This window comes from Mus musculus, chromosome X, assembly GCF_000001635.26.
Source record: "Mus musculus strain C57BL/6J chromosome X, GRCm38.p6 C57BL/6J".
Lineage (NCBI taxonomy): Eukaryota > Metazoa > Chordata > Mammalia > Rodentia > Muridae > Mus > Mus musculus.
In genome coordinates, this window is record NC_000086.7 from 32,076,905 (window position 1) to 32,102,157 (window position 25,253).

The window sequence follows — 25,253 nt, forward strand, 5'->3', positions numbered from 1 at the left end:
AGAGTGTAGGATGGTTGTTTGCAGGAACAAGTGTGTTTCTATATAGTAAAGTACATAAGTGGGGATTTGAAAGTGTTTTTCTGTAGAGTGCAGGTTGGTAGTGAAATTTAGAATAATTTTTTTTCATTACAGTGTAGTGTACAGTGTGTCTGTGAAGGTGTATTTCTGTATAATGCATTGATGGTAGTGGGGCTGTGAATATGTGTTTCTGTTGGGTGCATTGATTGCAATGGGCATGTGAATGTGTATTTCTGAAAAAGTACAGTATGAAGGGGGAGTATGAATGTGTGTTTCTTTAGAGTGCAAGATACCAGTGGACATGTAAATGTGAGTTTCTATAAAGGTCAAGATTGCACTGGGCATGTGAGTGTGTGTAGAGTACAGTATGCAGTGGTTATGTGAAGGTGTGTTTGTATAAAGTGTATTATGTAGTGGGCATGGTAATGTGTGTTTATGTAGAGTTCAAGACAGCTGTGGGCATGTGAATGTGTATTTCTGTTGAGTGCAGGATAGTAGCTGGCATTTGTATGTGTGTTTCTGTAGAGTGTAGCATAGTAGTGTGCCTGCGAATGTGTGTTACTGTAAAGTGCAGCCATGGCATTTGACATGCGTATGTGTGTTTCTTTAGAAGGCAGGAGTGGAGCGCAGTCACCATGTGAATGTGTGTTTCTGTAGAATGTGGTATGCAGTGGGAATGTGAATGTGTTTTTCTGTAAATTGCAGAACATCTATGAGTATGTGAATGTGTGTTTCCGTATCGTACAGTGCTGGAAATAGGTATTTGAATGTGTGTTTCTGTAGAGTGTACTAGGTAGGGGGCATGTGTTTGTGTGTTCCTTTTGAGTGCAGTATAGCCGTGGACATCGGAATTTATGTTTCTGTAGAGTATATTATGGCAGTGGAAATATTAATGTGTGGCTCTGAAGTGTGTGGTAAAGGCAGTGGACATGTGAATGTGTGTTTGTGTGCAGTGCAGGATAGCAGTGGGCATGGGAATGTGTGTTTATAGAGTATCAGATAAGAGTAATTATGTGAATGTGATTTAATGTTCAGTTCAAGAGAGCAGTGGGCATGTGAGTTTTTACGTCTGTAGAATGTACTGTTGATGTTGTAAAAAATGTGTTTATGTAGAGTGCAGGATGGCAGGGACAAATTGAATATGTTCTTTTGTTGAGTGGAATATGCAGTGGGCCTGGGAATATTTGTTTCTGTAGAGTGCATTGATGGCAGCATGTATGTGAATGTGTGTTTCTGTAGAGTGAAGTATGCAGTTGGAATGTAAATGTGTGTTTCTGTAAAGTACATTTACAATGGGCATGTAAATATGTTTTTCTTAAGAGTGCTGGATAGCAATTGACATGGGAATATGTATTTCTCTAGAGTGTGGGATAGAGTTTAGCATGTGAATGTTTGTATCTTTGGAGTGCAGCAACCAGTGGGCATGAGAAAGGGTGTTTTTGTAGAGTGCAGGATAGCATGGAAAATGGGACAGTTTATTTAAGTAGACTGCAGTGATTGCAATGGGAATGTGACTATTTGTTTCTGTAAAGTGCAGCACAGCAGTGGACATTGAAATGTGTGTTCATGTAGAGTGTAGTATAGCAATGAGTATGTGAATGTGTGTTACTGTAGAGTGTAGTATCCAGTAATAATGTGAATATGTTTTTCTTTAGAGAAAAGCACAGATGTGGGCATGTGATTGGAAGTTACTGTAGAATGCAGTGATGGCAGTGGGTATGTAAATGTGTGTTTCTGTTGAGTCCAGGATAGCAGTTGGCATAGGAACTTGTGTTTCTGTAGAGGGCAGTACTTATTGAGCATGTGAAAATGTGTTTCTGTAGTGTGGAAATGTGTATTCAATGGACATGTGAATGTTTGTTTCTATGCAGTGCAGTAGGCAGTGGCATGTGAACATATGTTTCTGTCAAATTCAGCATAGCAGTAGGCACGAGTAGAGTGCAAGCTGATAGTGGCCATATGAATGTATGTTTCTGTAGAAGGCAGTGTAGGACCAGGCATATGTGTATATGGGACTGAAGAGTGAAGTATGCAATGGGCATATGAGTGTTTCTGTAGAATGCAGGGGAGCAATAGACATGGGAAAGTGTGTTTCTGTAGACTGAAAGATAAAAGTGTGCATGTGATTATGTGCTTCTGTAGACTGCAGTGATGGCAGTAGACATGTGAATATTTTTGTGTGTAGAGTGCAGGAAAGCTGTGGGCATGTGAATATATGTTTCTTTAGAATGAGGTGATGGCAGTTGGCATTTGAATGTATATTTCTACAAAGTGCACTACAGAGTCGGCATGTTAACTGTGCTTGTGAAGAGTGAAGTAGGCAGTAGGAGTGTGAATGTGTATCTCTGCAGAGTGCAGGACAGCAGTGGGAATAGGAATGTGTGTCTGTAGAGTGCAGGACAGCAGTGGGCATTGGAATGTGTGCATCTGTAGAGTGAAGTATCCAGTGGGCCTGTGAATGTGTATTTCTGTAGAGTGCGTTGATGGCAGTGGGCATGTGAATATGTGATTCTTTTGAGTGCATTGATTGCACCAGTCATGTGAATGAGTGTTTCTGTAGAGTGCAGTATGCAGTGGTCATGGAAGTGTGTGTCTGTAAAATGTACATTTGCAGTGGGCATGTGAATATGTGTTTCTTTAGAATGAAGAAGAGCAGTGGACATGTGAATTTGTGTTTCAGTACACAATGTGCCTGTAAATGTGTGATTGTGAGGAGTGCACTCTTGGCAGAAGGCAAGTGAGTGTGTGTCTCTGTAGAGTACACCATGCAGGGGACATGGAAATGAATATTTCTGTAGAATGCAGGATAACAGTGGGCATGTGAGTGTTTGTTACTTTAGAGTGCAGGTTGGCAATGGCCATATGAATGTGGATTTCTGCAGAGGGCAGTGTGTCACTAGGCATGTGAGTATATGTGACTGTACTGTGAAGTATTCAATGGACATATGAATGTGTGCTTCTGTAGACTGCATGAGAGCAATGAGCATGAGAAAGTGTATTTCTGCAGAGTGAAAGATATCAGTGGGCATGTGAATATGTGTTTCTGTAGAGTGCAGTGATGGCAGTGTGCATGTGAATGTGTTTTTGTGTAGAATGAAGGACACTTGTGGGGATGTGAATGTGTGTTTCTGTATAATGCAGTGATGGCAGTGGGCATTTGAATGGATATTTCTATAGAGTGCACTATATAATCAGCATGTGAACTGTGTTTGTTAGAGTGCCATAGGTGGTGTGAATGTGAATGTGTATTTCTGTAGAGTATAGGACAGCAGTGGACAATGGAATGTGTGTTCCCGTAGACTAGTATAGCAATAGGCCTATGATTTTTGTTATTGTAGAGTGCAGTGATGGCAATGGGCATGTGATTTTGTGTCTGTGAATTGAAGGATCACAGTAGCGATGTGAATGTGTTTTTCTTTCGAGACAGGAACAGATGTGGGCATGTGAATCTGTGTTAATGTAGAGTGCAGTGATGGGAGTGGGCATGTGAATGTGTGTTTCTCTAGAGTACAGTATAGGAGTAGACATGTGAAGTTGAGTTTCTGTACAGTTAAGTATGCAATGTGCCTGTAAATGTGTATTATTAGGAGAGCAGTCTTGGCAGTGAACATGTGAATGTGTGTTTCTCTAGAGTTCAGTTTACAGTGGACATGGGAATGAGTATTTCTATAGAGTTCAGTATAACAGTGGTCATTTGAGTGTTTCTGTAGAGGTCAGATTGGCAATGGTCATTTGAATAGGTGTTTCTGTAGATGGCAGATCTTCACTGGGCATGTGGGTATATGTGACTGTAGAGTGAACCATGCAACAGGCATATGAATGTATGTTTCTGTAGAGTGCAGAAGATCAGTGGGCAGGGGACACTGTGATTCTGTATACTGAAAGATCACAGTGGCCATGTGAATATGTCTTTCTGTAGAGTGCAGTGATGGCAGAAGTCATGGGAATGTGTTTTTGTGTAGAGTGCAGGAACGAAGAGGCAATGTGAATACATGTTTCTGTAGTGTGCAATAAGCAGTATGACTGTGAATGTGTTTTTGTGTAGAATGCAGGACAGCTTTGGGTATGTGAATCTGTATTTCTTTTGTAGTGCAGTGATGGCAGTGGGTATTTGAATGCATGTTTCTATAGAGTGCACTAAGTAGTGGGCATGCGAACTGTGATTGTATAGAGTGCAGTAGGCAGGAGAAATGTGAATGTGTATTTCTACAGAGTGCAGGGCAGCAGTGCACATTGCAATGTGTGTTCTTGTAGAGTGAAATATAGCAATGGGCCTGTGAATATGCACTGCTGTAGAGTGCAGTGATGGCAGTGGGCACGGTAATGAGTGTTTCTTTTGAGAGCATTGATGGTATGTGCATCTGAATATGTGTTTCTAGCAGTGAAGTATGCAGTGGATATGTGAATGTTGTTGATGTAGAATGAAGGATAGCGCTGGGCATGTGAATGTGTTTTGTGTAGAGTGCAGGACATCAGTGGGCATGGGAATGTGTGTTTGTAGAGTGTAGGATAGAAGTCAGTATGTGAATGTCTGTTTCTGTAGAGTGCAGTTATGGCTGTGGCCATGTGAGTATGTGTTTGTGTATAATGTCAGATGGTTGTTGGCATGTACAAGTGTGTTTCTGTAGAGTGCAGGATAGCAGTGGGCATGATAATGTGTGTTTCTATAGAGTGCAGTGATGGCAGTGGTCATGGTAAGACGTGTATTTCTGTATAGCGTAAAATAGGAGTAGGCATATGAATGTGTGTTTCTGTAGATAACATCAATGGAAATGGGCATGTTAATGTGTGCTACTGTAGAGTGCAGAAAGTCAGTGGTCATTTAAATGTGTATATCTGTAGAGTTCAAGGTGCCATGGGCATTGCAATGTGTGTATCTGCAGAATACAAGACAGCAGTGGCCTGTGAATGTGTGTTTCTGCAAAGTGCAGTATGGAGTGTCTGTGAATATGTGCTTCTATAGAGTACAGTGATTATAGTGGGCATGTGACTATGGTTTTTTGAAGAGTGAAGGAAAGCTATGGACACGTGAATATGTGTTTCTTTGAAGTGAGGTGACTGCAGTTGGCATTTGAATGTATATTTCTATAAAGTGTCCTATATAGTGGCCATGTGATGGAGTGTTTGTTTAGAGTGCGTTAGGCAGTGAGAATGTGAATATGTGTTCCTGTAGATAGGGAAAGTGCAGTGGAAATGTGAATGTGTACCTGTAGAGTGCTGGACAGCAGTGGGCATTGGAATGTGTGTTTCTCTAGAGTGAAATATATTAATATGCCTGTGAATGTGAATTACTGTGTAGTACAGTCATGGCAGTGGGCATGGTGATGTGTTTCTTTTGAGGGCATTGATGACAGAGGCATGTGAATGTGTGTTTCTATGAAGTGCATCATTCAGTGGGTATGTGAATGTGGGTTTCTGTAGAGTGCAGGATGGCAGTGGGCATGAGAATGTCCATTTGTGTAGAGTGCAGGACATCAGTGGGCATGGGAATGTGTGTGTGTTTGTGTGTTTAGTAGATATTTTCTTTATTTACATTTCAAATGTCATCCTCTTTCCTCATTTCCCCTCCGAAAACACAATATCTCCTCCCCCTCCCCATGCTCACAAACCCACCCACTGCTGCTTCCTGGCCCTGGCATTCCACTACACTGGGGCATAGAGCCTTCACAGGACCAAGGGCCTCTCCTCCCGTAGATAATTGACAAGGCCATCCTCTGCTGCATATACAGCTGAAGCCATTGGTCCCTCCGTGTATACTCTTTGGTTGGTAGTTTAATTCCTGGGAGATCTTAGAGTACTGGTCGGTGGGAATGGATGTCTTTAAAGTGTACATTAGAAGTACATAAGGGAATGTGTCTATTTGTAGAGTGCAATGATGGCTTTAAGCATGTGAGTATGTGTTTCTGTACAGCGCTGGATGGGTGTTGGCATGTACAAGTGTTTCTGTAGAGTGCAGGATAGCAGTGGGCATGTGAATGTATGCTTCTCTAGAGTGCAGGATGACAGTGGACATGTGAATGTGTGTTTCTACAGGGGGTGGCACAGCAGTTAGCATGGAAATATGCGTCTGTAGAATGCAGGACAGCACTGGGCTTGGAATGTGTGTACATGTAGCATGAAATAGGTAATGGGCCTGTGAAATATGAATTTCTGTAGAGTGTATTGATGGCAGTGGGGTGTGAATATGTGTTTCTTTTGAGTGCATTGATGGCACCAGGCATGTAAATGACTATTTCTCTATAGTGTCCAGAATGCAGTAGCCATGTACATGTGTGTTTCTCTAAAATATATTTGCAGTGAGCATGTGAATATGTGTTTTTGTAGAGTATAGTATGCAGTGTACATGTGACTGAGTGTTTCCTTAGAGTGAAGGCTAAAAGTGGGCATGTGAGTGTCTGCTTCTGTACAGTGCAGGTTGGCAGTGGCCATATAAATGTGTGTTTCTATAGAAAGAAATGTGGCACTGGGCATGTAAGTATATATGTGAATGTAGAATGTATGAAATGGGCATATGAATGTGTGCTTCTGTAGATTGCAGGAGAGCAGTGGGCAGATGAATATGTGTTTCTGTAGAGTACAGTATGCAGTATGAATGTTAATGTGTTTTTTTTTTTTTTAGAATTCAGGACAGCTGTGGAGTTGTGAATATTTGTTTATAGTGCAGTGATAGTAGTGGGCATTGGAATGTATATTTCTATTCAGTGCTTTATATAGTGGGCATGTGAACTCTGTGTGGAATGCAGTAGGCAGTGGGAATGTGAATGCTGTTTCTATATAGTGCAGCAAAGCAGTGGGCATTAGAATATGTTTTCCTGTAGAGTGAAATACAGCAATGGGCCTGTGAATGTGTGCTACTGTAGAGTACAGTGATGGCAGTAGACACGGTAATGTGTTCATTTTAAGGGCATTGAAAGCAGCAGCATGTGAATGTGTGTTTCTATGTAGTGCAATATGCAGTGGGTATGTGAATGTGTGTTTCTGTAGAATGCAAAATGGCAGTGGACATGTGAATGTGTGTTTCTGTAGTGTGGGGAACAACAGTGGAATGGGAATGTATGTCTGTACAATTCAGGAAAGCAGTGAAATTGGATTGTGTGTATCTGTAAAGTTAAGTATGCAGTGGGCCTGTGAATGTGTATTACTGTATGAGTACATTGATAGCAATGAGCATCTGAATATGTGTTTATGTTAAGTGCTCTGATGACAGCAGGCATGTGTATGTGTGTTTCTGTAGAATACAGTGGAAATGAGAACAAGTATATCTGTAGAGTTCAGGATAACAGTGGGCACATGACTATTTCTATGGAGTGTAAGTTGGCAGTGGGCATATGAAGGTGTGTTTCTGTGGAGGGCAGTGTGGCACTGGAAATGTGGTGTGTAAATGTCACTGTAGTGTGAAGTATGCAATGGGCATATGAATATGCATTTCTGTAGAGAGCAGGATGGCTTTGGGAACGTGAATGTGTTTTTCTGTAGAGTGCAGGAAATCAGGTGGCATGGAAATGTGTATTTGTTGAGTGTAGGATAGTAGTAAGTAAGTGAATATGTGTTTCTGTAGAGTGTAGAGATAGAAGTGGCCATATAAAAGTGTGCTTCTCTAAAGTATAGGATAGCAGTGAACATGTGAAAGTGTGATTCTGTCGAGTGCAGTACTTATTGTGCATGTGAACGTGTATTTCTGTAGAGTACAGTATAGAGTGGCAAGTGAATGTGTGTTTCAGTAGAGAGCAGGACAACAATGGGTAAGTCAATGTGTGGTTTTGTAGAGAGAAGGATGGCAGTGTGCATGTGAACACGTGTTTCTGTAGAGGTCAGTGATCACAGTGTATATGTGAATGTGTTTCATTAGAGTGCAAAGTAGCAGTGAGCATGTGAATGTTTGATTCTATGCAGTGCAGGGTGCAGTGTGCCTGTGAATGTTTCTCAGGAATGCAATTTTGGCAGTGGTCATGTGAAATTGTATTTCTTTTGAGTTTATTGATGGCAGTGGGCAAGTGAATGTGTGTTTCTGTAGAGTACAGTATGCAGTGAACATGTGAATGTGTGTTTCTATGCAGTGTTCTTTACAGTAGGCATGTGAATGTATGTTTCTGTAGAGATCAGGATAACAATGGGCATGTGAATTGTGTTTGGTATAGTGCAGGATGGCAGTGTGCATGTGAATATGTGTTTCTGTGGAGTGTAGTGATTACAGTGGGCATGTGAATATGTTTTTCATTAGAGTGCAGGATAGCAGTGGGCATGTGAATATGTGATTCTGTAAAGTGCAGTATGCATTGTGCCTGTGAGTGTGTGTTTCTAAGGAGTGCACTTTTGGCAGTGGGCACGTGAATGTGTGCTTCTTTTTAGAACATTGATGTAAGCAGGCATGTGAATGAGTGATTCTGTAGAGTGCAGTGATAGCAGTGGGCATGGGCTCATGTGTTTCTGTAGAATGTAAGATAGTAGTGGGCATGTGAATGTGTTTCTGTAGAGTTTAGATATGGAAGTGGGCATGGTAAAATATGTATTTCTGTGTAGTATATGAAAGCAGTGGGCATGGGAATGTGTGTTTCTGTAGAGTACAGTGTGAGGTGGGCATGGCAGTGTGTTTTTCTATGCAGTCCTGTTGGCAGTGGCAATGTGAATGAGTGTTTCTGTAGAGTGCAGTGATGGCACTTCGGATGAGACTGTGTTTCTGTAGAGTACTTTGATGGCAGTGGGCATGGGGTCACATGTTTCTTAGAGTGTAAGATAGCAGTGGTCATTTGAATTTGTGTTTTTATAGAGAGCATTACGTATTGTGTAAGTGATCATGTGTTTCCTTACAGTGCAGTATTCACTGCACATGTGAATGTGTGTTTCTGTAGAGAGAAAGAAAACACTAGGAATATGAGTGTGTAGGACAGCAGTGGGCATTGGAATTTGTATTCCTATAGAGTGTAGTATAAGCCTGTGCATGTGTTTTCATCTAGAGTGCAGTGATAGCAAGGGGCAAGTGCCTGTGTTTCTGTAGAGTGCAAGAGCACAGTGTCCATGTGAATGTGTGTTTCTGTAGAGTGCATCATAGGTAATGCAAGTGTGTGTGTGTGTGTGTGTGTGTGTGTGTGTGTGTGTGTGTTTAATTCAGTGATGGTAATGGGCATGTGAGTGATTGTTTCTGTAGAGTACAGGACAGCAGTAGGTATTGAAATGTGTGTTCCTGCAGAGTGTACTATAACAATAGCCCTGTGAATGTGTGTTACTGTAGAGTGCAGTAATATCAGTGGCCATGGGATTATGTTTCTTTACAGTGCAGAATCACAGTGTCCATGTGAATATGTGTTTCTGTAGAGTGTAGTATGCACTTGGAATGTGAATGTGGTTTTCTGTAGAGACAAGGACAGAGGTGGGTATGTGAATGTGTGTTACTGTAGAGTGCAGTGATGGCAATGGGCATTTGAATATGTGTTTCTGTAGACTGATGTAAAGCAATAAGCATGTGAATGTGTGTTTCTGTAGAGTGCAGGGTTGGCACTTGGCATGTAAATATGTGTTTCCATACAGTGTAGTATATTGTTGGCATGAAAATGTGTGTTTCTCGAAATTACATTATGTAGTAGGCATGAGAATGTGTGTTTGTGTAGAGTACAATATGGCTGGGGCATGAGAATGTGTGTTTTGTAGAGTGTAGGAGGCAGTAGCAATGTGAATGTGTGTTTCTCTGGAGTGCAGGATAGCAGTGGACATGTGAATGTGTGCTTCTGTAGAGTGCAGGGATGGCAGTGGACATGTAAATTTGTGTTTTTTAGAGTGTAGGGTGACATAGGGAATATGTATGTTTCTGTTGAGTAAAGCAGTGGTCATGTGAATGTGTGTTTCTGTAGAGTGTAGGTTAGCAGCTCTCATGTGGGTTTATGTTTCTGTAGAGTACAGACTAGCAGAGGGCATTTGAACATGTTTTTCTGTGGAGTGTATAAATTCCATTGGACATGTATTTGTTTATGTAGAGTGCAGGGTTGACAGTGGGCATTTAAATTTGTGTTTCCTTAGGGTGCAGCATGGCAGTGAGAATATGAATGTGTGTTTCTGTTGAGTGCAGTATGCATTGGGCATGTGAATGTGTCTTTCTTTAATGTGCAGAATGGCAGTGGTTGTGTGAGTGTGTGTTTCTGCAGAGGGTAGTATGCAGTGGGCATGTGAGTGTTTGTTTCTGTAGAGTGTAAAATGACAGTTGGCATGTGAATATTTGTTTCTGTTGAGTGCAGGATAGCAGTAGGCATGTGTTTTGTGTTTTTGTAGAGTGCAGGTTAGCATTTGGCATGTACGTTTGTGTTTCTGGCAGAGGATCTGTGAATGTGTGTTTCTGTAGAGTGCAGGAAGGCAGTGGAAATGAGAATGTGTGTTTCTGTAAAATTCTTTATTCTGTAGTGATGTTAATATGTTTTTATGTAAAGTGCAGTATGTAGCGGGCATGGGAATGTGTTCTTTTTAGAATGCAGTATGACAGTTGGTATGTGAATATGTGTTTCTGTAGACTTCATGGATGGCAGTTGGCATGTAAATGTATGTTTCTATAAAGTGTAGCAATGCAGTGACTATGTGAATATGTATTTCTCTAGAGTGTAGTATGGCAGTGGTCATGTGAATTAGTGGTTTTTTTGGAATGCAGGATAAAAGTAGGTATATGAAGTTTTGTGTGTAGAGTGCAGCTTTGCAGTGGTCATGTCAATATGTGTTTCTGTAAAGTGCTTGATATCAGTGGGCATGTGAGTGGAGGTGCCTACAGAGACCATCATGTATTTTGTAGTTATACATTTTACAGAGTTCAGATGTGAGAAATGTGCCTGTGAGTGTTTTTCCTGGGGAGTAGAAATGGGCACAGTAGGCATGTGAGTCCTGATACCTACCGATGCCATAACTTGGCAGTGTACTTGTGAGTCCATATAACCCCAGAGCAGAGTTCAGCTTGGAACTCTGAGTGTATGTGCCTGCAGTTTCATAGTGGTTAGTAAGTGGCTTCAGTTGCACAAGGCCCAGTTTTTGATAAACATGTGAGATAAGATGCCTGCTGACAGAGAACATAGGTGGGCATTGGACATGTGAGTGTTGGTGCTGGTAGAGAGAAATGGATGCTATGGATATGGGACTGCAGTCACATATCAATTCTTGAGCTGGGTTGTTGACATGTTACTGCAGATTCCTTCACAGGCCAGACAGTCATTGGTTTGTGAGTACAGGTGTCTCTAGAGTACAGAGAGGTGCAGTGGGAGAGTTCATGCAGGGGTATGCAGAGATCAGAGGGAACTGAGCATGTGAGTGCAAGTGCTATAGAGACCAGCAAAGGGCTGTGTGTGTAGGCATGTAGTTGCCTGTAGAATCCAGGGAAAAGCTGTAGGTATGTGAGTGCAGGTGCATGCAGAGGAAAGAGAAGGCAAGTGGACCTGGAGCCCAGGTGCCTGCAGAGGGCAAGTGTGACTGGAAATGGGTATAGAAATACCTGCAGAGAACAGAGAAGTCAGCATGTTAGTTCATCTTCCTCCTGAGGACAGGATTGTAGTTTACCCATGAGTGTATATGTCTCCAAAGGTCAGAAGGGGGAGTTTGGCCTGTGAATGCAGGTGCCTACAGAAGCAAGGGAAGGGAAGTGGGCATTTGAGTGCAGGACCCTTCTGAGGGCTAAGTTAAGCAGTAGGTATTTGAGGGTCCATGCCTGAAGATGCCATGAATGCAGTGGGCATGTGAGGACAGGTGCTAGCAGACACCATGAGGGCAATGGCCTTGTGAGCATAGTGAAGGGCCATGACCAGAGGTGGGCAGTAGACATGTTTGTTCAGATTCATACAGAAGCCAAGTAGTCACTGTGTATGTGAATGGAGTGTATGGAGTGCCAGAAAGGTGTAATTGGCAGGGGAGGCTGGGTAAGTGCAGGGGCATAGGTCATGTAGTTCATGTGCCTGCAGAGGCCAGAATGGACTGGTTGTCATGAGTAACCCAGTGCCGGGAGAATGCAAGGTTTCAGTTGACGTTAAGGTGCAGATTCCTGCAGAGTACAGGATTCCCATATCACAAACATGCCAGCAGAGTCCAGACAAGGCAGTGGGCCTGTGAGTTCATGTTCATGGAGAAGGAACAGAGATGCAGTGGTAACATGGGTGTGTGTACCTGCAGAGGCCACAGAGTATCAGAGAGCATGTGAGTGCAGTGCCCTGCAGAATCCAGGCTGGCAGTGTGCCTGTGAATGCAGTTGCCTGCAGAACAGGAAGGGTTTGGTGAGTACGTAAGTGTAAGTGCCTGAAGATGCCAGTGGAGGGCACTGTGTGTTTCAGTCCAACTATCTGCAGAGAGCAGAATAGAGCAGTTTGCATATCATTGTGGGTCCTGCAGAAGTCAGATCGCTACAGTGTGCTGTGAATGCATGAGACTGCAGAAGACAAATGATGGGCAGTAGGCATGTGTGTGCAGGTGTCAGGAGGCCAGTGTCATGTGAGTGCAGCTAAGCACCAAGATCAGATGTGGGTAGTAGACATGCAGTTTATGCAGATCCCTGTCCAAGACAGGCAGTCATTGGAATGTGAACACTTGTGGAAAAGCCAGAGAAAGGCAGTGGGTAGGTAACAGATTGCAGAGCCATGGGTGTCAGTGAGTGTGACTATATGTGCCTGCAGAGGTGGGCAGGGCAGTGGGCATGTGAATGCTGTTGACTGTTACAGAACCTGGCAATAGGCATGGGATTATAGAAGCCTACAGAAGCCAGAAAGAGGCAAGGAGCACTTGTTTGCAAGTGCCTGCAGGGGACAGAGAAGGGCCGTGGACCTGTGAGTAAAAGCCCCTGCAGTGGCCTCAGTGTGGCATTGGGTACTTCAATACAGGTGTCTGGGGAAGATGGTTGGGGACAGTAGGCATGAGAATCGTCCTTCATGCAGAGAGGCCAGGGTGGTTAGTGGCCACATGTACTCAGGTGCCTTTCATAGGCCAGGCATGTGTTGTCAGTGTGAATAGAGATGCATGTAGATGCCCGAGATGCAATGGACATGTGAGTGCAGGTGTCTGCAGATGTGATAACTGGAAGGTTTCAATCTGAGTGCAGGTGCTTACAGAGGCAACAGAGAAGAATTGGACATGGGACTACAGTTGCCTGCTGAGGACACAGGCACAATGAATATGTGTGTGCAGCTTTGCACAGAGGCCATTGTGCCTGTGAGTTCATGTTCCTGCTGAGGACAGATTGCAATGGAGACAAAAGTGTAGGTGCCTGCTGATGTCTCAAGTTGAGGATTAACCTGTTAGTGCAGGTGAGTGCAGGGGCCAGGGAAGGGACCTGGGCAAATAAGTGCAGGAGTCTTCAGAAGACTAGGTTATGTGGGGACATTGGGCTATACACAGACAAGCTGGTCTCCAGTTGAGTTGAGGTCTGAACTCTAGTAGAACCTGATGGGTGGCAATTCCCACCTACATGGGACAGAAGCCGTTCCCTCATGTCTTCTGGTCCCCTGGCTCCTGTTGAAGTTACCACCCCCACATTCCCCACAAGAGAGGATAGTGGCTAGCAGTCATGTACACAATGTCCCAAGCTTCTGACCTTCAGGCTAGACTTCTCCCAGTTACCTAGCAACAACAAGATAACAAGTCCACTATAAGAGGGGCTGCTTGGCCCACTCCTCACTCTCTTAAGCTTTTACTTTCTTTACTCTCCCTCTTACTCTCTCTCTCTTACTCTTTTAAGCTTTTACTTTCTTTAGTCTCTCTCTAAGCCCTCTCTCTCTAAGCCTTCACTTTTCTTACACTCTAACTCTCTTTCTCTCTTTCCTTTCCCCCTTCTCTCCTATTGGCCATGGCCAGTCTCTCTCTCTCTCTCTCTCTCTCTCTCTCTCTCTCTCTCTCTCTCCTCCTCCTCCTCCTCCTCCTCTCTCTCTCTCTCTCAACTTCTCTCTTCCTCCGTGCCTTTCTATATACTAAAGCTCTAAAACCATAGACTGCCTCTGTTCATCAAGGCCAGGACTAAGGACTCTCACCTGTGTTGGAACCTCTCTCCCCCTGCCCTCTTCCCATATCTCCAGGGTGTGGTGCTGCCCTGGGGCCCCTATTCTGTTCTTAGCTTTTCTTCCTACTGTATCCAGCATGGGATGCCAGAGACTGATAACCTGGTACTAGGGGCGTCCCCTTGTCCACCCCCTGCCATGTGGGGTCAGTGGCTTCACACAGCTAGATGCCCACCCAGGGCTGTGTGAAAAGCATCTGGCAGTCCTCCCATGTCCACCTGCCCAGAGCACAGGAACTCGGGTGGGATGCGGGCTCTCTCCCTCCCTGCTCTTCCACTACACCCACAGCCCCGCAAGGTTAAACTGTGGGTATTTGAGTGTCCATGCCTGCATTTATCACAAAGGCATGTGACAGCAGGTCCAAGCCAACACCAGAGGGGTAGTGGTCATGATAAATTCCCATATCTTCCCTTTTCTCCATACAACCTGTCACATATAGTGGGCAGCATTAAGAAAAGATCAACATGTGACACACCTCCTCCAACAAAGCCACATATACTCCAACAAGGCCCTACCTTCTAACAATACCACTCCCTATGAGACTATGAGGGCTGTATCCATTCAAACCATTACACCAGAAAAAGCCACTAGTCAATATAGGGAAAAAGAACTAACAGACATAAACACCAACATTATATAGACAACCAGGGGTGACCACCAAACATTCATACTACTGGATAGGAGGATACAGTGACTGTAAGAAGAAACCAAACTGCAGCCATTTTGAATAAAACTTGTATTTTTGAATGGGAAGTGTCAAATAAAGTTTAAGTTCCCAAGACCTCCCTAAGAAACTGACATCCTGAATGACAGCAAGTGACTGTCATGGATGACTGACATCCAGGTTGACAAGTTGAGATATGAAGGCTAGTCAAGTTGTCCCTATACAGTTGAATAAACCAACCCAGGATAAATGTACCATGAAGACATGTTCCTAAGGAAGTCCCAATCTCTAAATCCTGATTAGTAGGATAACTTGGCAGAGATGTTTATGGATTGAAATCATGAAATCACTTGTGGTGGTTTTAATATTCTTGGCCCAGGGAGGGGCACTGTTAGGAGGTGTGGCCATGTTGGAGGAAGTGTGTCACTGTGGATGTAAACTTTGAGACCCTCCTCCTAGCTGCCTGAAAATAGTCTTCTCCTGAGTGCCTTTGGATCAAGATGTAGAATGCTCAGTCCCTTCTCCAGCACCATGCCTGCCTGGATGCTGCCATGCTCCTGCCATGATTATAATTGACTGAAGCTCTGAACCTGTAAGCCAGCCCCAATTACATATTGTCCTTATAAGTGTTGCCTTGGATCTCTGCTTAGGTTCCCAGTACCCTGGCTCTCCAGCTTCCTCCCACATCTACCAAACTTACTGGGACCCCCTTTCTTTTCCTTAGCCTGTCACAGCAGCACTTGGTCTCCTCAGAAACCCATACTCTCCTCAGGTGCCATGGCTCATCACACCCCACCTGAAGCAGGACAACCATTGCATAGGCTTGGGCACTAGCACAAACACCAGTCACTTGCTGGAGGAAGAGGTCTGGACACTGTAGTGGCCTCCCTGTGTATGTTAACCCTATAGCACTCTACCTGCTCTTCTGGCAGTTCAAGGTCTTTGAAGGGTCCCTGATCAAGCTTACCTTGAGACACACTCATGGTTTTGTGAACTTTGACAGCCCAGCATTAACAGAAGCAGCCAAACTCACATTCAATGGTATTCACTTTGATCTGGAGAACCGATAGACCCTGAGGCTAGAGTTTGCCAAAGCCAACAGCAAGATAGCAAAGAGCAAACTAATAGTGACACCAAATCCCACCAATGTCCACCCTGCCCTAGGAGCACACTTGATCACAAGAGACTCTTATGACCTTATGGGAGCTGCTATGATTCCTTCATCCCTACACCAGGAAGCTGACCCCAGCCATTTCACCAACTACATTAACCTACACAGCTGTCACTAGTGCTGCTGCTTCATCCCTACATGCTGAGATGCACTGGTTCCCCTCATCTGATATTACTCAGCAAGGATGGAAATATTGCCAGTTCTGTTAGCAACTCAGTTTTGTTACCCTGGAGTTGGTCGTGGGCTGTGCGGGGCCAAAACAGTGCTCTGACTTCACTGCCACTCAAGGCCTGTGTGGAACTTCTGCTTCCGTCTAGACACTGAATCTGAAGCCTGACTCATGGAATGGCTCTGGTTTTCTTCCCCCTTTCTCCAAGGCCTTCAGGAGGATCAGGGGACCTTACTGGGATACCTAGGCCCAGCTTGCAGACATCACTGGGACCCACATCCTGACCTCCTGCTCAAACTTGTTTCTATAGTTCCCCATCAAGGAAAAGGAATGTTTAATTTTGCATGTTTATGAATTGTTATACTTGTTATATATTGTGCATATGGTTTGTTCTCACACTGTCACTGTAGCAGCATGTCTTGACACTAGAGGCTGTTCAAGCCTATTCCTTTGACTTCTGCACCAACCCTGCTTCAGGTGGGGCTGAGTCTTGTGACCACATCTGCCTTAGGGGCCCTAGCTCCTAACACATGCATACACACTTGCAAACTCTATCCTCGTTCAGCAGGAGATCCACAGCCTCTGAATTTCACTTCAAATCAGAGTCCTGCATTATCTCCTACTCCAGGGACCCAATAAGTCTAAGAAGCCTTCCTTGTGCTTGCCTGCCTCATTTTACCCCACTCTGCCACTGCTCCTCATTCCTCCTGAACTTTGAAACCAACAAAAGCATGAAAAGTATTTCTGGACTCTGTGTAATAAAATATATGGATCATAAGGGTTGTTCATATGTATACCATTAATTATTGAAGAGGCCTTATTGAGCCTGTTAGGTAATTTTAATGCTTGACACCTGAGGAAGAAAAGGTTTTTCCATTCTTCACAACCAGCCTTTGGTTTAAGAATATTGAGATGGATGATAAATTGTGTGATTTTGTTTAATGTTACAAGCATGTCCTTGTTTTACCTTTCACCTCAGCTCCAGTGTTTGGTCATTTCACATGTGGGCAACATCTGCAGGTAACTGTTGCAATTGGTGACTTTATGAGAATGTGAAGGTGGATCATAAATGAAATGCAAAATAAAAACCTAAAGTGCCAAAAAAGAGCTGCATTGGCTATGGAGTCTGTTCACAGTAACAGAAAACCTAACAAAAACAGAAGTTGATACTAGGAGTGGGGTATTGCTGTGATATCCCTGACCACACTTTTGTTTGTAAGAATATGGAGTTTGGGACTTTAGAAAGCAGTGAAATGCTTTATGTGTGGCTTAATTGGTCATCCTAGTAGGAATATGGAAAATACTGGTGTTGAGCATGATTTGAACTGTGCAGACCAAGCCCAAGAGGTTTCAGGGGAGATGAATTTTAGTATGCGGCCTATAGACTGTTCTTGTGATATTTTAGTGAAGAATGTGGCTGCTTTTTGGCTTTGTCTGTAGAATCTACCTAAAGCTAAGGAAAAGAGATTTATATTAATTTCACTGACAATGGAAGTCTGGAAAAAGCCCAACAAAAACTTTGTTTTCTGATTTAGCCTCATGAAAAGTGTTCTGATCAAGCCTATCAAGCTTAGAAAGAAAAAATATATAATATATAGTTCATGTAACAAAAAAGCACCAGGAAGTGAAATGGAATTGAATCCGTTGTTCAAGGAGATAAACAGATTAAGGAAGTGATGATCTCAGGGCAAGATCCCGCCCTATATTGTTTTTTTTTTGTTTGTTTGTTTACGTTTGCAGTTAAAAGAGTTATGTCATGTTGGGTGTTATTACATGATTATTGTTTTCATTTTGACTTTTAATCTGGAATGAACTACAATCCAGATATGGAGTGCACACTTGTGATCCAGATCTTGAGGCTGAAAAACACAGGCTTTTGTTCTGGATCTTGAGGAATAGTGGCCACATAAAGCTTAAGTTCAGGCATGGTGGCACATGCCTTTAATCACAGGAGACAGAGATAAGCAGATCTCTTGAGTTCAAGGCCAACCTTGTACAGAGCAAGCTCCAGGTTAAGAAAAGCTTAAGTCCATGTGTGGTGGTACATGCCGTTAATTCCAGCATTCAGGAGACAGGCATGCAGATCTCTGAGTTCAAGGTCAATCTACAGAGCAAATTCCAGGACAGCTAAGCTTAAGCAGTGACAGAGTTTGAAAACAGAAAGCTGGTGATAATGTAATTGAAGGGGGACCATGCTCCAGCTCCAGCAAACAGCAGAACTCATCAGCTTTCGTCATGTGTCTCTGACTTTAAAGTCAAGAATAGAAGAGACTATTGGGAAATATCAATTAATGCTGGTAAGTTCGAACTAAGAAATTAGCAGTGATTATGAAGAGACCAACATCACTGAGGTCAAATCTTCTGGCAAGTATTTTCTGAGAACACAAAGAAGTTGTGGTTCAGATATATCCAAGGTTGTACCTCATGCTCCAGCTGAACTTGGTAATGTGTGAGAATCACCTAGATAGTACTGGTTTTGAAGGCATGAAGGAGTCATGGAGAGCAACTGAGGGTTGACATTGTGAGAGGCCAGAGAAGGCCATTGGTGAAAGTGCAGCCACAGTTGCAATTGACAGCCCAGGACTGGAGGAGTAGTGTAAAGAAGTTGAGATTTGGCACCATGAAGGGAGCCTATCAGTGTCTTTTGTTGAAGCCTAGTTACAGTAGAATATCCCAGTGTTTTTGGGAAAACAGTACCATGGTATGACCACCAATAACAACAGCAGCAGTGGAAAGGAGTCAACCGAAATGCTACAGAGGGCAGAGCTGGAGATGTGACCCTTTGGAGGAGACCAGATGATCATCTATAGATCCCAGACATTGGAACAAGAATCTGTAAACTTGAGAGGATAGGTTTCTGCCCAGCCCGGGATGGATTTGCCTGAGCATCGGCAGTAGACATCTTGGTTCCAGGACTCTGCTGAGAGTAGTCTGCATAGGTGAGAGTGTGGAGTACAGAAGCAACAAAGCTTCTGGGACAAGTCCTGTTTTGGGCCTTCATCTTCAGCCAGGAGGGAGGTCTGACTGCCAGATATGTGTGCACCTTCCCTGTAAGAGGAAAGCTTGCCTGCAGAGAGTGCTCTGACCACTGAAACTCAAAGGAGAGAGCTTGTCTCCAAGGTCTGCTGATAGAGGCTAACAGAATCACGAGAGGAAAAATCTCTAACAAGAGACAACTAAAACAACTAACTCCAGAGATTACCATATGGAGAAAGGTAAACATAAGAATCTTACTAACAGAAACCAAGACCAATCACCATCATCAGAACCCAGCACTCCCACCTCGCCCAGTCCAGGGCACACCAACACACCTGAAAAGCTAGACCTGGATTTAAAAGCATATCTCATGATGATAGTAGAGGACTTCAAGAAGGACCTTAATAACTCACTCAAAGAAATACAGGAGAACACTGCTAAACAGGTAGAAGACCATAAAGAGGAAGCACAAAAATCCCTTAAAGAATTGCAGGAAAACACGACCAAAAAGGTGATGGAATTGAATAAAGCCATCCAAGACCTAAAAAGGGAAGTAGACACAATAGAGAAAACACAAAATGAGGCAACACTGGAGATAGAAAATCTAGGAAAGAAATCTGTAGCAATAGATGTGAGCATAAGCAACAGAATACAAGAGAGGGAAGAGAGAATCTCAGGTGCAGATGATTCCATAGAGAACATCACCACAATAATAAAAGAAAATGGAAAATGCATAAAAATCCTAACTCAAAACATCCAGGAAATCCAAGGGACAATGAGAAGACCAAACCTAAGGATAATAGGAGTAGATGAGAATGAAGATTTTCAACTCAAAGGGCCAACAAATATCTTCAACAAAATTATAGAAGAAAACTTCCCAAACCTAAAGAAAGAGATGCCCATGAACCTATAAGAAGCCTACAGAACTCTAAATAGACTGGACCAGAAAAGAAATTCCTCCCGACACATAATAATCAGAACAACAAATGCACTAAATAAAGATAGAATATTAAAAGCAGTAAGGGAAAAAGGTCAAGTAACATATAAAGGCAATCCTATCAGAATTACAACCGATTTTTCACCAGAGACTATGAAAGCCAGAAGATCCTGGACAAATGTTATACAGACACTAAGAGTATACAAATGCAAACCCAGGCTACTATACCCAGCCAAACTTTCAATTACCATAGATGGAGAAACAAAAGTATTCCACGACAGAACCAAATTCACATATTATCTTTCCAGGAATCCTGCCCTTCAAAGAATAATAACAGAAAAAAACAATACAAGGATGGAAACCATGTCCTAGAAAAAGCAAGAAGGTAATTCCTCAACAAACCTAAAAGAAGACAGCCACAAGAACAGAATGCCAACTTTAACAACAAAAATAATAGGAAGCAACAATTACTTTTCCTTTATATCTCTTAATATCAATGGACTAAACTCCCCCAATAAAAAGACATAGACTATCAGACTGGCTAAACAAACAGGACCCAACATCTTGCTGCTTACAGGAAACCCATCTCAGAGAAAAAGATAGAGACTACCACAGAATGAAAGGCTAGAAAACAATTTTCCAAGGAAATGGACTAAAAAACAAGCTGGAGTAGCCATTCTAATATCTAATAAAATTGACTTTTAACCCAAAGTAATCAAAAAAGTCAAGGAGGGGCACTTCATACTCATCAAAGGTAAAATCTTCCAAGAGGAACTCTCAATTCTGAATATCTATGCTCCAAATGCAAGGGCAGCCACTTTCATTAAAGAAACTTTAGTAAAGCTCAAAGCACACATTGCACCTCACACAGTAAGAGTGGGAGACTTCCATACACCACTTTCACCAATGGACAGATCATGGAAACAGAAACTAAACAGGGACACAGTGAAACTAACAGAAGTTATGAAACAAATGGATCTAACAGATATCTACAGAACATTTTTTCCTAAAACAAAAAGATATATCTTCTTCTCACCACCTCATGGTACATTCTCCAAAATTGACCACATAATTGGTCACAATACAAGCCTCAGCATATACAAAAATATTGAAATTTTCCCATGAATCCTAGCAGGTCACCATGGACTAAGGCTGAATTTCAATAATAAAATAAATAATAGAAAGCCAACATTTGCACGGAAACTGAACAACACTCTTCTCAATGATACCTTGGTCAAGGGAGGAATGGCTGAGAAGCACCTTAAAAAAAATGTTCAGCATCCTTAATCATCAGGGAAATGCAAACCAAACCAACCCTGAGATTCCACCTCACACAAGTCCGAATGGCTAAGAACAAAAACTCAGGTGACAGAAGATGCTGGCGAGGATGTGGAGAAAGAGGAACACTCCTCCATTGTTGGTGGGATTGCAAGCTTGTACAACCACTCTGAAATCAGTCTTGCGTTTCCTCAGAAAATTGGACATAGTACTACCTAGGATCCCACAATACCTCTCCTGGGCATATATTCAGAAGATGTTCCAACCGATAAGAAGGACACATACTCCACTATGTTCATAGCAGCCTTATTTACAATAGCTAGAAGCTGGAAAGAACCCAGATGCCCCTCAACAGAAGAATGGATACAGAAAATATGGTACATTTGCACAATGTAGTACGACTCAGGTATTTAAAAGAATGAATTTATGAAATTCCTAGGCAAATGGATGGAGCTGGGGGGCATCATCCTGAGTGATGTAACCCAATCACAAAGGAACTCACACAATATGTACTCACTGATATGTGGATATTAGCCCAGAAACTTAGGATACACAAGATATAAGATACAATTTGCTTAACACATGAAACTCAAAAAGAACAAAGACCAAAGTGTGGACACTTTGCACCTTCTTAGAATTGGGAACAAAATACCAATGGAAGGAGTTACAGAGACAAAGTTTAGAGCTGAGAGGAAAGGATGGACCATGTAGAAACTGCCATATCTAGGGATACATCCCATAATCAGCTTCCAAACGCTGACACCATTGCATACACTAGCAAGAATTTGCTGAAAAGCCCCAGATATGGCTGTTTCTTGTGAGACTATGCTGGGGCCTAGCAAACACAGGAGTGGATGCTCACAGTCAGCTATTGGATGGATCACAGGGCCCTCAATGGAAGAGTTAGAGAAAGTACCCAAGGATCTGAAGGGATCTCCAATGCTATACGTGGAACAACAATATGAACTAATCAATACCCCACCAGAGCTCATGTCTCTAGCTGCATATGAATCAGAAGATGGCCTAGTCGGTCATCAGTGGAAAGACAGACCCATTAGTCATGCAAACTTTATATGCCTCAGTACAGGGGAATGCTAGGGCCACGAAGTGGGAGTGGGTCGGTGAGGGGTAGGGGGGAGCGTGTGTGGGACTTTTGGGATAGCATTGGAAATGTAAAAGAAATAAATACCCAATTAAAAAAAGATTAAAAAAAAAGAATCTGTAAAGTTGAAGTTTCCTTGGATACCTGAAGATTTTAGAGATATGTCAGAGCTGTGGGATATCTGTCAAGCAAAGCAGCTAATAGGACATGGAACCAGCCCAACAGTTTTTTGCTTCTGAATGCTGGATCTGCCAACAGCAGTCAACAAGAATAAAAGAGTTGTATATCTGAAGAGTGCTTTGGCATCAGATGTGAAGGTGTGGAGTTTGAAGTTTGCCCAGGTGTTGTTCATTCTTGATGTGATACCTAATGAGAATTGACTTGGTCATGATGTCTCTCCTCAGCAATAGAAGCCCAAAGGCAATACTGTAACATTCTGGTCTAATGTCACAGTTTACCTATCAAGTCTGTTCTGTGGGCCTGATTGAACAGTTGCAGGCTAAGTACAATAAATTTTTGTCATCTGTTTAAATTACTTACAGAGATGATCTTTCACAATTGCAGTCAGCTCCCAAGTGTGTGGTGGTATCCTTGACTAGTCAGTTTTTGTTGTGTAGTTGAAATAAGGATTTTGGATTTTTGGGCCCCAACATTATATCTCACATGGATCCTGGACATTGAATCAGCAGTCATGTCTTACCTCTCCTATGTGTGTCCAAACAGAAGTATCCTTAGACAGACTCATATCTGGAAGTAACAGACTAGGTGACTTTCAATTTTTTCTTTTTCTTTTCGGGGGTAGGGGCGTGTCAGACCACTCTGATGCATGAAACAGTGATTGTTCAAAGGGAGCCCTGGGAACATTGAACAACTCAGATTCTGTACCTCCAGGAATCTCCTGACCATTGCACTCTTCCTTAGTCTACGCATCTCTGAGACCCCTGGTGTCTTGATGTCTGGTCTCTGGAATCCCAGTGGAACCTCCAGAAACATTGTGGGGCATTCACCAGAAAACACTGTTCAGACAAGGGTTTAAGCCAATGAATGTCTTTATTTGCAGCCTGGTGACTACACCGTGTATTTGGGATCCCTGTGTAACACTTAGCTTTTCTCAAGATGAGCTTTTAAGCATAAAGACAGTGTTCTGTGGCGACAGACTTTAGTTAACAAGAACAGTTAACCAGAAGCAGAACCACAGAAGACAAAAAGCAAGGTTAATACACTTAAGCGACTTTCCCAGAACTATGGACTAGATGTTTTAGGTCTTGGTTTTGTTTTTGGCAGGTGGTACTGTATTTGTGCAGTTTTGCTTGCTAAAGGGTACTTCCAACATGGAGTCAGTTGGGCAAAGGTCTGGTGGCTTTCTACGTCTAGGACTCTGTTACTGTTCTAAAGAAAATGTTTGTGTCTCTCAACATAACTTAATACTGTTGAAACAGTGTTCTCCCCCTTCAGAAGGCAGAATTTTCCCAGAAACTTTATTCTTGGAGAAGGAAGAAGACCCCATTGGAGGAAGAACTTTACTTATGGAAAGAGATTTTACATAGTTCTAAAAATTTGTCAGGCCTTGTTTTAGTCACTATTCTATTGCTGTAAAGAGACTTCATAACCTTATCAACTCTTATAAGAGAAAACATTTAATTGTGTATAGCTTACAGGTTCAGATGTTTAGCCTGTTGTTGTCATGACAGGATGTGAGGAGCCGCCCTTGCAATCGCCATTACAAGATGGCGCCGATATTCGGTGTTCTAACTGGTAAACAAATAGTCTGCGTATGTGCTGGGGTATTTTTCCATTCCTTGTGCCCTGCCTGTCCCATGGCATCATCTGGGCTGATAGTTAGCAACCAGTCAAGGTAAAATACGTCTCCAACCCCTCTTGTGGCCTATTTACAGACTGAGTTTCCTATGTTCTGGGCCTCCTCCCCCAGAAGCTGATGATCTTTCTCTCGAGATGCATTAAAGCTATGCTGCAGAAGGATCTGAGTGTGTCCTGTGTGTGTGTGTCCTCGCCGGGGAGACTCCATATCACAGACACATCTGGTGCTGAGATCCCGGGAAGGCCACAACATCGCCGGCACTGAGGAGGTCCCTCGGAAATGGGACAGATCCAGAACTGCAGTGGAAGGTAAGTTCGGAGAGTTATGGCTGACCGTGAGACAGCATGTCAGAAACCGAATGGAGCGAGAGATAAGGAGCTCATAAAAAGAAAAAAAAGACATGTATGAGAAAAAAAGGACCTCCCCCAGAAGTTAGAAAAGGGGAGAGTTTAGAAAAGGAGAAAAGAGAAAAACAAAAGATAATATAAAATATAAAGATACAAAAGATAATATAAATTATAAAGATACAAAAGATAATATAAAATTAAGTCAAATTACCCTCCTCTCAAAGACTTTGACTAAAGAGGCAGCTTTCATTAAAGGCTTAGAGATAGCTCTCAGGGTCACTGTGCCTTCTCTCATTCACTGGCAGTATTCACAGAAGAAGGAGATAAGGAAGTAGAGTCTGAACATGAGAGAGAGAGAGGATGAGTTTTAGAAGAGCAGTTGTCCCCTGTTTGGGATCTTTTAGAAAAAAAGTGAGGAAATGAAAATAAGCTATTTCAGAGCACTCCTGAGAAACAGAAGAAAGATGGGAGACGTCCTGTTTTTCTCTCTAGCTCCTATGGAGATTTTCTTTGCTCTGATTAAAATATCTGTGTCCCTTTGAGACACCAGGTTCTATTCCCTGTCTGTCTATTGTCTCTTTTTTGTGCACCAGAACAAATTGTCCACATGTCTGTCAATTCATGTTTGTTTGTTTTTTTTTGTGCGGTTTGAATGATTATTGTTCTGTGTTTCATGTTGAAAATATAAATGGTTAAAACTTGTTTAAAAAGCAGTTTTAATTTACACAGTACAAGCTGATAAGTTAGCTGCACTGTGGCTGGGAGCCAAGTA

General features: G+C 42.7%; 1 pseudogene; it reads left to right on the forward strand.

Annotated features, from left to right (window-relative positions):
• Positions 1–13,098: 13,098 nt before the first annotated feature.
• Gm21432 lies at positions 13,099–16,062 on the forward strand (annotated as a pseudogene).
• Positions 16,063–25,253: the final 9,191 nt, after the last annotated feature.